We start from the raw sequence: 11704 nt of genomic DNA, 5'->3' as shown, positions 1-11704 counted from the left end.
GCATGTGGGTCGCGCTCCAGATGCTGAGCTGGGCTCAGCTGCTTCAGCCCTTCTCCTGGGGTGGGGAGGGGCCACCCCGGAGCCTCCCTGCGCCCTTTCCTCCTCCTTTCCTCCTGCTCCTGCCTCCCCTCTCCCCCGAAGTTCACCACCCACCTAACTTCAGGAGGAGGTCACCTTCCCAGCAACTGGGTCTGGGTCTGGCGGGTGAATCCTGGGCACTTGGAGCTGCAGCGGGGAGAAGCTTCCTAGCGGCTGTCCCAGCCTCACACAAGGGAGGGCAGGGTTACAACACGTGTGTGTTTGGGTCAGGAGCACTTTTGAACTATGGCTCCAAGAAAGAACAGCTTGTACAGCCACTCGGAGTCTCCCAGCAACGAAGAATGTGCAATAGATTAGCCCTGCTTGCAAAACAGTTTTGGAAAAAAGAAAAAAAAAAAAAAAAAAAAAGAGGTGCAGCCTGGTCTCTTTATAGGGTCCTGGAGCAAGGGTGGCTGGATTGAAAGGCATCCTCCCGGCCCGGACCGCAGAGCAGCAGCGTCACCCCGCTCAGCGCTTTATGACCTTGGCTGACTAATAGCCCTTGTAACACCCTCACTGTCTGGGTTCCGCCAGCTTCTAGACCCGGGCTTGGTTGAAGGTCAGCTGCCAGCGGACAGGGGCTCTCCCGCCATTGGGACAAGGTTACAAAGAATAATTTCCCTGCCCAAGGACTTGTAGATGATTAACACGTTTCTGTTAACCAGAGAGTTAATAGTTATTCAAGCACTCTTTGATAATGGGGGCGGAGGGGAGAAAATGAATGTGTTAGCCATTAATCGAGGGAAATGCCATAAACGTTAGGATGGAAAACACGAAGTCCGGGAGAGGGATTCATGGGCAGCCCTGGTGGGGAAAGGAGCAGAGGGAGGCCGTAAAGTTCATGCGTACTTAGAGCGGGGCTTTGTTGTTTGTTTGTTTGTTTGTTTGTTGGCCTTTTAATTCTTTTCCTTGTCTCCTTGCTCCGCTGAAACGGAGTAGGGCCTGACGAAATAACAAGCACGGGAACATTGCAAATAAAGCTGGTTTTATTGGCTTTTCTACGGCAGCCTCCCACAGCTGAGTCCGTCCCCTGTGTGATTCCTTCGGGAAGAAGGAGGGGAGCCTGGCGAACTCGTGCCGGAAGAAAGCGAGGGGGTCCAGGAAGGCCCACGCCGAACGGGGCCACCCTGGCCCTGGTGCCTGACCCGAATCACCCCCGGGGCCCCAGGGCGGCCTCGCCTGGAGGAGAGGCTGCCGCTTCCCTGCCCTGGAGACAAGCAACAGTAGCGTCAGCTTCTTGCAGCCAGGCTGTTACCCCAGGAACCACACAGCCCCAGGCGTCTCCCCAGCAGGCTTGCCCAGCACTCAGGAAGACACAGGGCAAAACTCCTGCTTTGCACAGATAGCCGGCTCCCAGGCACCGCGGACGGTGGGGTGAGTCCGTGCAGGGCCGGGAGGAGCTTGCGAGAGCTTCTGAGACCATCATGCAGGATGGAGCCTTCTCTCTGTGCAAAGCTAGCCTGAAGCGCTTGCAGGGAAGAAAGGCCAGATCCTGCCCTCAAGGGGCTTATAGTCCATTAAGGAGGGAAGACAACTGATAGCAAGTGCTGAAAGAACAGCAAACTCTGCCGAGCTGTGGCACAAATTCAAAGAAAGGCGGCCCCCCTTTACTGCTAGGCTGGTCATGGAGCTCAGGTTGCTGCATCGAGCAGGGCTCTGGAGGCTGGACGAGGCTTTGACGGGGACAAACGGGAGAGACAGAGGAATGGCAGGAAATGCTTAAGGCAGAGATCTAACTGGAGCACAGAGGAGAGGAGGAAGGAGATGGTGTTCTACAGAGAAGTTCAGGCCTAATCTGTGAGGAAGCTCGCATGCTCCATTGCATTTGCTCTACTCACTGGAACGTTGGCGAGGGGTGTGGAATTACCACCGTGGACATGGGGGGGGGGGTGGGGGGCAGGGCTGAAAGATGAGAACCAGCGGGTCAGCTGTGAGGCCACCAGGGGGGCCCAGGCCGTGAGCATGGGGCATGGAAGGCAGATGCATTCGGTGTGGGGTAAGGGCTAGGAAGTCCCAAGGTTCCAAAGACAGCAAGTGATGGAGTGTGCCAGATGGGAATCGGGACTCTGTCATCCCAGGGCCTCAGGCTGGGGAGGGGAGCCCAAGGCAGAAGGAAGCCTCAGCCTTCTGTGCCCTAAAAGGTAAAGGATCAGGGAGTGAAGATCCCGAGACCTTTGGGGAGCAGCAGGCGGGGAGGCCAGCCAAGAGATCTTGCTACAGTGATCCTGGTCTCATGAGCGTGGGGGCTGGGCCATCTAACTTTCACAACTCCTGGGAAGGAGTCAAGCCATGAGGGGGGCCAAGGACAGCAACCATGAACCTGCGGGCCCAGTGGGCCAGGTTACCTGGCTCTTTCTAGCATCCGAGGAGTCCAGAGTAAAAGCAATTTATTTACTCCTTGAACACGTCTTGAAGGTTGACTGTGGGCCGGGCACTATTCTAGGCCCTGAGGGGAACTGGTGAGTCCGAGATAATGTTCCCTGTCCTCATCAAGCTTGTCACAGACCCAAGACTACGAAACAGGTGGCTGCCATGTGGCATAACGGGTCTTGGTCCTGCACATGAGATTCACCTCTGGAGATTTTTAGAATGACAGACTCCTGCCAACTGTTTGGTGCCACCACCAAAAAAATCCCCTAGGACAGGGCACGAGCAAGTGTGTTTTTTTTAAAGGCCGATTCAAATGTGCAGGTAGAATCGAGGGTCCCTGTAGCATCATGAGCCCAACTGCCTCGATTCCTGTTCCCACGCCACTTACTAAATATATATGTATGTGACCGCTCTCACCTTTGTCTCTTCATCTGTAAAATGGGATAATAATGGCATCTTCTTTGAAGGGCTCTAGTGACTATTGAACTTGATCTTGAGTAAAGCCTTGAGAAATAGCCTAACACGGAGCAAGTGCTTAGGACGTGTTGGCTGATAGCTAGATGACAATGCTGGGGCTCTGGTCGGGGGGGTGACATGGTGCCGTGGGAACCCAGGTGGGGAATCTGCCCCGGATTTGAGGGTCAGGAAATGCTTTCTGGGGAAGGTGACTTCTGGGCTGAGACATGCAGAGAGTATGGGGTTATCCAAGCCAGAGTGGATGAGGGTGAGATGGGGAAGGGGTCACATTTCAGGCAGAGGGAACAGCATGTACAAAGTTCCCAGGCAGCAGAGCCAAAGGCACAGAAGGGACAGGAAGTGGGTTGGTGAGGCCGGAGTGCAGAGGGAGCCGGAGGAAGACCGGGACCTAGCAACGTGGGAATTTTATCCCGAGGCCACAGGGAGGCCCTGCACAGTTTGAGGAGGAGAATGATCAGATCTGTGTTTTAGAAGCATCTCTCTTGCTGCAGTTCGGATGTGGAGTTGGAAGGGAGAAGCCTAGAGAGCGAAGTGAGCTCGGGGGAGGGGAAGTTGACATGATCCCAATGAGGGAGACCAGTGGCCGGACCACGAAGAACCACAGAAGACAGTGGAGAGACAGAAATGGTCAAATGGAGACGTCCCTAGACAGCCGATTGGAGGGGGACTAAGGGAGATGAGCTTGCTGAGGACGATGCTCAGTCTTGGGTTTGAATGACTGCCTGGGTGGGTGGTGGCACCATCATGGTCAGAAAGGGAACATGGAAGAAGAGCAAGTTTTTTTTGGGGGGTGCACCTGGGTAGCTCAGTAGGTTGAGGGACCGGCTCTTGATTTCTGTTCAGGTCATGCATGATCTCAGGATCATGAGATCGAGCCCCACGTCGGGTTCTACACTCAGCAAAAAGTCTGCTTGAGAGTCTCTCTCCCCTCTCCCTCTGCTCTGCCCCCCACTTGCTCTCTTTCTCTCTCTCTCTCAAATAAATAAATACATCTTAAAAAAAAAAAAAAGAACAAGTTTGGGGAGAGAATGATGAATTCATTTTCAATGTATTGAGTTTTCGGTGCTCATGAGATGTCCTGGTGGAGCTGTGTGTCCAGTGGGCAGTTGGACATCATGGTTTGAAGCTCAGGAAATATGACTGGTTGCAGATATGTCTTGGAGCAATCAGAGCTCCAATGATGTTCAGCAAAGAATCAAGGCGCTTTGGGAAGGGGTTCCATGTGCTCAAGGAGCAGTTGTAAAATGGACAGAACATGGTCTAGAGTGGAGCGGGAGGTGAATGAAGCCAGAAAGAGTTCCTGGCAAGTGGCAACAGCAGAGAAAGTCTGTAGTCAGAGAGGGAGTCCTCTGAGTCCAGAATTTCTGAAGTGAAACAGTTCTGAGTGACCTTAAGATCCAAGGCATAGCCACCCATATGACCAAGAAAAGGCAGGAGAAAAGTGAGTGATTGAACTATGAACGGGCACTGAGATTTCTCAGGACACCCAGAGTGGAAGAGTGACCTAGACGTGGCTCTCACTGGGGGTATGAGTTGGTGGTCCAAGAGGATGACAGCAAGGACGAAGATTGTGTGATAATCATGGGTGGTCCAGAGGCTCTGGGCAGTGGCGGCACGATGCTTGGAGGCCACCCTGGAAGGAGAGTCATCCTCTCCTCCTCCCAGACCCTTAGAAAGACATGGACAAAGATATGAATGCCTTTGGACACATCCCCTCCATGCAGCTCCTACAGGAGCACTGACCAAGGAAGGCTGGCTTCAGGAGGCATATCCCAAGAGCGTGTGACAGCAGACATTCATACAGTAACTCAGCCACTTGTGTGGGCACGGAGAGATGGCTTCTCTCCTGAGCTCTGTGTTCCTGACTTGCTCCATGAATGAGAGCCTTAGATTTTCCATCTGTTAAATGGGATAGTAATTCTTGACCTCTGCTGGCCTCACTTGGACGCTATGAATATAAATTTTTTCCCAAGTGCTCTGGGTTCACGTTAAAAGGAACGACCTAAACATGAGTGCACTTACCACTGGATTTTCTTGGACACCTATCAACTTAAGTGGATACTAATAAATTCCTCTGCCTATCTTTGTTGAGAGATTAAAAGAAAGAGAATTCCACAAGACCTTGGTTCTAGAATTCTCTGCTCTATAAAATCTCTTTGAAGAAAAGGGTCTAAGGGTGTGCCCAGGGCCGACACTTGGCAAGAGCTATCTCTAGAATTGTTTGGCTTAAAAAAAATCCTTTTCCCTGAACCATCTAGGCTAGAGCATTCAGCACAGAAGAATGAAAATGAAGATGAGTAATACTTTGGGACCATGTAGAGACAGAGGTAGATTCCACGTTCATGCACTCACTCACTTATTCATTTATTCCATAAAAATTTACAGAGCATTTATCATGGGCTCCCTACAAAGCATCCAACCACCAAGCGCAGGGTTTGGATCACTCCTGTTTGGCTCCAGAACCAGCTGTCCCTGACTTGGATCTCCCTCAGAATCAGGTTGTTTGCCTGGCACCTTCTCACCAGCTTACATTTTGCTCTCATTCTCCATGGTCCATGGGGTAAGGTGGCTACCAGGTAAGAGAAAGTTGTTTTCTGGTGAGTGTGTGTGTGTGTGTGTGTGTGTGTGTGTGTGTGTTTGTGTGTAAGAGAGAGAGAGAGAGAGAGAGACAGAGACAGAGACCAATAGAGGGAAATAGAAGATAGACCCCAAAGACCACGGCTCCATCCAGTATCCTAGGATGGGATTTCCTGGGGTGAGGTGAACAGCGAGCCTGTCCAGGTAAAATTTCCCATCTCTCTAAGGAGTATGTAAGTTTCTCAAGCATAAGGATCTGAATTCCCTTGTCTTGGGAAGGGCTGTTTACACAGGAGGGGTTTATTGAATGGCAATTGAATAAATGATTTACTCAGTGAATTTGAAGAATAGATCATTCACTTTAAGCTCCTGCTGATGGAGCCAGAGGCCGAAGTGGCTTGCCTGTTATTGCATAATATGGTGGCCTGTTGTTCCTTACCTGGACCGAAAGTGGAAGGCACAGAAGGAAAATAGCAGCAAAAATGCTGTCCCTGAAGAGTCAATCCCTATAAATTAATCCTAAGCTTTGACTCATCTAAGTGGGCCGCCACTTGCCATGGTCTGTAAAACCGAGCAGAGGAAGAACAGAAACAGAAATAACCCCTGGGTCTGGTGCATCTTCTCTTCCTGCTCAGGAGCTCAAAGAGGCCCGGGATGACCAGAGTTTTCCGAGCCTTTCCTGCTGCTGGCTTCCATGGCCAGCGTGGGAAACCAGTGCTCCCTGGGACTCACCTGAGCATAGCCAACACATCAGTTCACCTTTAGGAAGAGCATTTTACGACCAGATCCACCCAACGATAGAATGGGAAGCCTCCCCAAACAGGGAGGTTGGGCCCCGGGTTTGCCAGCAAAGGCCGTGCTACCCCCGGCCTGGGGCCCAGTAGAGGGGATTCCCACCCTGGGTCAGTTACACCGCTGGAAGCTTCTTTCATCCTCTGCTTTGGGGTCATGGGACTCCAGACGGAATGTGGTGAGTCATAGACTGACCCCACAAGAAAGAACAAGGGGTTGAGAAACACAATTGACTTGGTGTTTGGGGCCATCCTAACTAACAGATCCAACATGTGCAAGCTACTCCAATTCATGGGTCATGTGGTCACAAAAAAAAAAAAAAAATAGAGCGTGGAAAAGTTTCAGCAACAGTGTATAGTAATGGCCTCCATTAGGCAGAAACTGCTGGTGTTCTTGTTCTGCCCGTCTCCACCCCCACCCTCCTAAGCGCTTTATGCATTGATTGAAATGTGCAGTTGGTACATGATGTGTGTGAAAGGCGCTTGCATAAAAGTGATTTTATGGCTCTGGCTTGGGTTTGTAAGCCAAGCAAACAGAAAAATCTCAGGAATAAAAGGGGCAATAAAATAATCACATAACTCTTTGAACTCACACTAAATACCACCTTTATTTCAAGGCTCTCAACGTGTTTTGCAAACGAGTTTAGAACCATCATCGTATCCCCCTTTTATCGGGGAAACTGAGTCACGGAGCTGTAAGGGTTGGTTGGAGAGCACGCAGGGTTTGTTTCAAGGGAGAACTCTGGGAGACACCTCTGAGTTGGGCCCATGGGAGGGCACCCCCCTGACCACATCTTCATTCTGAGCTTAAATGTTTAGATGCTTATCCATAGGTGTAGATTTTACCCACACAGCCCGACATAGCTGAACTCCAGTGGGTGGCTCATTGACTCTGGAGTTAACAGTAGTAGTTTTCATGCTTACGGTACATCAGACACCAGCTCCCCTACAACTCACCACAGTCCTGTGAGGTGGGTGAATGGAATGACGAGGTGTGAGGATGTTAATACACTTGCAGAGGACCCCCCACTGGAGAGGGGAGTGCTGGGGTCTAAGCCCAGAGCCTGCCACTTTCAGACCCAGGGACAAGGACTTTCAAGAAAGAGGACCCAGGCCAACATTTTTGTTCAGAGCCAGAAATGTTAGTGCATTCCTCCAGTCTTGGAGGAATATTTCAGAATATGGAGAAGGCCGGCACAAATTTGGATAGGTTTCCCTTAAAGTCCAAGGAAACAATTTGGGAGACAAAGAGCTAATGAGCAAAACCACGAGGTAAGCCAGACAAGCATTTCTAAAATTATACATATAAAAAGAACTCCAAAAAAGTCACAAAAGACTGTTAAAATGATGGGAAAAATTCTAAAGTATTCATTGTTTTTGTTTTTTTGTTTGGTTTGGGGATTTTTTACTATTGAAAATTTGAAAATTGTCCCATTGAATGTATTTTAATTGTCCAACAGGAGGACAACTCAGCAGTGACAAAATTAGATATCACTGGCCCAAGCACCACCCACTCTGGATCGTGCGGTCCTCAGTCACTCCTTCTGGGTACACCTACAGCCCCTCGTGTCTCCCAAGGGGACTCTAGCTCGCTGTTCACCAAACCCACTTCCCTCTCCTCCTGGGCAAGCAAGCCTCCATTTCCCAGCCTCCCTTGCGGTAGAGTAAGGCCATGTGACCAATTCTGGCCAATGGATTGTGACTTCCAACCAGCGCTCTTTAAACGTTTCTGGGCAATTCACCACTGTCTTTCATTATTCTCTATCTCCTAGATGTGAACACGTAGGGTGAATGATCTTGGAAGCCACGCATCGAGGATGGCAGAGCCTCCATCAGCCTGGAGCCTAAAGGAGTGAGTGGGACAGAACGCCTTCCCCATGTCCTGCTGCTGATCAAACAGTTGATGTGGTGTTTAGAGCCATCCTAACGAATAGATCCAACATATGCAAACGAATCCAACCCATGGGGTAGAAGCTGGTCATTTGGAGGACTTAAAAAAAAAAAAAAATCAAACACGGAAGAGTTTCGATGACAGTTATAATATGCTATAAAATGTCATAAAATGTTAAAGTAGCTAGCATAACCTTAAACTAATAGAGCAATTTAGAGATAAGAATCCACCCTCTCCGGGCCAAAAATGAAAGGTTCTCTAACATCTCCCCGTGACGGAGCAGAAAGAAACCTAAGGCACGGAAATAGCCCATTATTTTCCTTCTTTGTTGAGTTAGTGGCCTGTGATAAAAACCCAGCTCCTTCAGTCCTCCTCCTGCATTCTGTAGGCTGAAGATGACAAATTGATTTTGTCTTGAAGCCACCTCCTCGTGATCGCTAGTCACTACCTGCATTGGGAAGGACTCCGAGGCCAAGTCAGGAAAGAGGACAGTGATCAAGAAGCATTCTCTGCCGAGCACGTGGAAAGGGGAGTGGCCACGTACACTCTTGTGTCGGCCAATGGCTGCCCGATACCCGCCCAGAGACAGATTCCTTCAGAATCATTTGGGATGCATGGTAGCAGCTCAATCTCCAAGCCCCATCCCTCACTCTCCGAAGATTTGCTGAATTAAAATCTCTGGGTGTGGACCCTGGAAATCTATATTTTTATAATCTTTCCATGGAATTGTGAGAAAGAGTTAGCTTTGGAAGCCACCCCATAGCATGCAAGCACCTGCCCCATGCACAGTAACACAATAGCAAAGAGTCCCGGGCGAGTCACCTCACCTCTGTGCCTCAGTTGTTTTACCTGTAAATTAGGGGTAACAATAGCACCTTCCTCATAGGGATAGTAGGAAGACCAAATGAGATCCTCCATAAAAAGCACTCGACAAATACTATCTTTTATTCTGTGATCTTCTTCTATGAGTCAGTAAGAGGCATTTTGCTCACTGCCCCTGGCGTAGGTGAAAACACTGTTTCCTGAGATTTCCAGACGCCCCGGACAGCATCCTCACCTCCCCAAGCAGCGGGAAAGGCAAAAGCATGCAGGGCTCCGGGGCAGACATGTTCCTCACTCCCCACACACCAGTGTGGGCAGCCCTCCCTCAACTCCATACACAGGTTGCATCGGGACCCTGGTTGGGGAGCAACCTGATGAGAGGAGCCTAGGGGGAGACAGGAGATGGGTACACGTCAATGCTGGTCTAAGTCACGACCTTTACGGTTAGAGTGTCAGAGGCTGTAGTGCTGGTGACGACCCTGGTCATGCTGATGGCAGGGAGAGTGGTCACAATGCACCAGCCAACATCGCTGATGTGGGTCCAGCGCTGCCGGAGAAAATGAGCTAGATCACCCTCAAACATCAGCTCCTAAACTTTGGAGCCTTTCCATATTGTGTTATGTTTATTGTCTCCGCTGTACCCCTAGTCTCATCGGAGTCTTAGAACCCATCTCTCAATAACGGGAGGGAGAAAAGAAAAGAGAAACCTCTCTCATTCTGCAACTTGGTCCCAGCCAGCTACAAACAGAACTCTTGACTCTGGTGTACTTCAGGAAGGAATTTGTTGGAAGGAAAACTGCTAACTCACAAACAATCCCGAGGTTTCCAGAAATGAGCGGGATGTCAAGCACACCCGGGACAACAGTTTTAACCACAGCCAAGGTCACAGACAGAAGCAATCTGATGGTAAAGCTGCCTCCTCGGGCCCCTGGCCACCCTGCTGGCCCCGCGACACCTGACGGGCATGGGACGTGGGGATCTCTGCCAGCCACCGGGCGAAGCCCACTCTTCCTATCACTCACTTGAGTCCCAGGCAGCGCTGTCAGCTGGCCCAGCTTGGGTCCTGTGCCCGCATCCTAGTGCCAGGGATCTAGGAGAGCACGTAACCATCCTTTTCTGTTACCCTGGTGGATGGTGGAGCCTAAGAATAAGTGGGTTTAAATGCAGGACAGCCCCAAACCAGGAAATGTTTACTACACCCCACGAATCCCGGCTACTTTCAGCTTTTCAGGAAAAGCAGAAAACCAGTGTCTTACTGCTCTCTCGGCTGATTCGTCTGTGGGCCCTTATAAGCAGGCATCGAGAATCGGCGAGACCAGGCTGCTGGGGACGAAAGGACATAGGTGCCTCTTGGACACATGTTTTGATGGCCTTTTCAAAGCAGAGCCTTTGGCTCTGGACAGTGGTATCTCAGGGGACAGGGAACCTCGGCCAGTCCTAGACGATGGGTTAACAGAAGGCTGTGGCACGGCGGGACCCTGAGAGGTCAGGAGCCTGGACGTGGCCGATCCCAGCACGTTCTGTGGCACCGCTCACCAGCGCAGGAGCCAGGATGTCTGAGTTCTGGCCCTGCCCTGTCTTTGCTCCTGGCAAAGCTTTGAGCAGATCTTTCAACTTTTGTGACTCAGTTTACTCGACTGCCAAATGGAGATAATCACGTGGAGCTCAAAGGACTTTTGTAATGCTCTAATGAGTGTTTATAAAGCACTTTGTAGGAGTTTATGGTTATTTGAGCTGGGAAAGGAATTACAAATTATTCAGGAGTAAACAGTATTTAGAATCTGGATTTTCAACAGTCAACAGGTTTTCCTAGATGTTTACAAGACCATCGTAACAGGACACCCTGAGGGTCCATCGGTGCAAACTGGTTTCGTTCAAAGCGCCTCTCCTCTCTGAGGAGCATATTACAGGCTTCAGGAGGGCCATGCATCTACGTAGTTGTGCATTTCTTGACAGACGAGCCTACCGAACAACTGATTTCAGAATGGGAGCCAGACGTTCAAGTTTTGGTTTTTTTGTTTCGTATTGTTTTGTTTTAGGGATTGGAGATGAAGAGGTAATGGATAATTTTCCCCAACTACATCCAAAGTGCTACACACTTCCAAGGGAATTTGTATTTTATATGATATTACTAGATAATCGTTCCCAAAGAAATATAAATTTCTGTCCCAACAGAGTTTGGAACAGAAAAGGTAGAGTACTCATGTGTAGGGAGAAAAAGAATAAACTACGGTGAATCCCTGAGCCAAGCAAAGGAGAGCTGCCTCATAGCAAAGGCTCACACACAGCCAGAGCATGGCGGAGCTCATGTCCAGGCCCACACTCATTGTCTCTTCTTCCGTTTCGTAACTGTGGTTACTGCACATCATCATCACCTAACAGCCCCCTCACTGCATATGCAAGTGCTGTACAAATCTCCCAGTCTTTGTTGTATTCCCTTGCCCGCCAATCAATGCCTTCAGCCTTGACCAAGCCCCAGAGGCAGGATGTGGAGAAGAGAAGAGAAACAGAGCACCTGGGCAAAAGTTGGTGCTCTCTGGCTTTTCTTGGGTCAGCCGGAGGAGAAGGGGGTGGGAAAAGAGAGATCCTCGGGACTTTTCATATTGCGAGAAAAGCCAAACTCAGTTCTTGTTTTGCTCTCTGTTTCAAAGACCAGCCTGATTCTGCGGAACCACATGCAACCTGTTTCTCTGGTTAA

Source organism: Callorhinus ursinus, unplaced genomic scaffold, assembly GCF_003265705.2.
Source record: "Callorhinus ursinus isolate GAN/ISIS: 27379988/994484 unplaced genomic scaffold, GSC_fseal_2.0 scaffold32, whole genome shotgun sequence".
In the NCBI taxonomy this organism is placed as follows: Eukaryota; Metazoa; Chordata; class Mammalia; order Carnivora; family Otariidae; genus Callorhinus; species Callorhinus ursinus.
The sequence above is the reverse complement of the archived record's forward strand: the minus strand, read 5'-3'. Positions refer to the sequence as shown.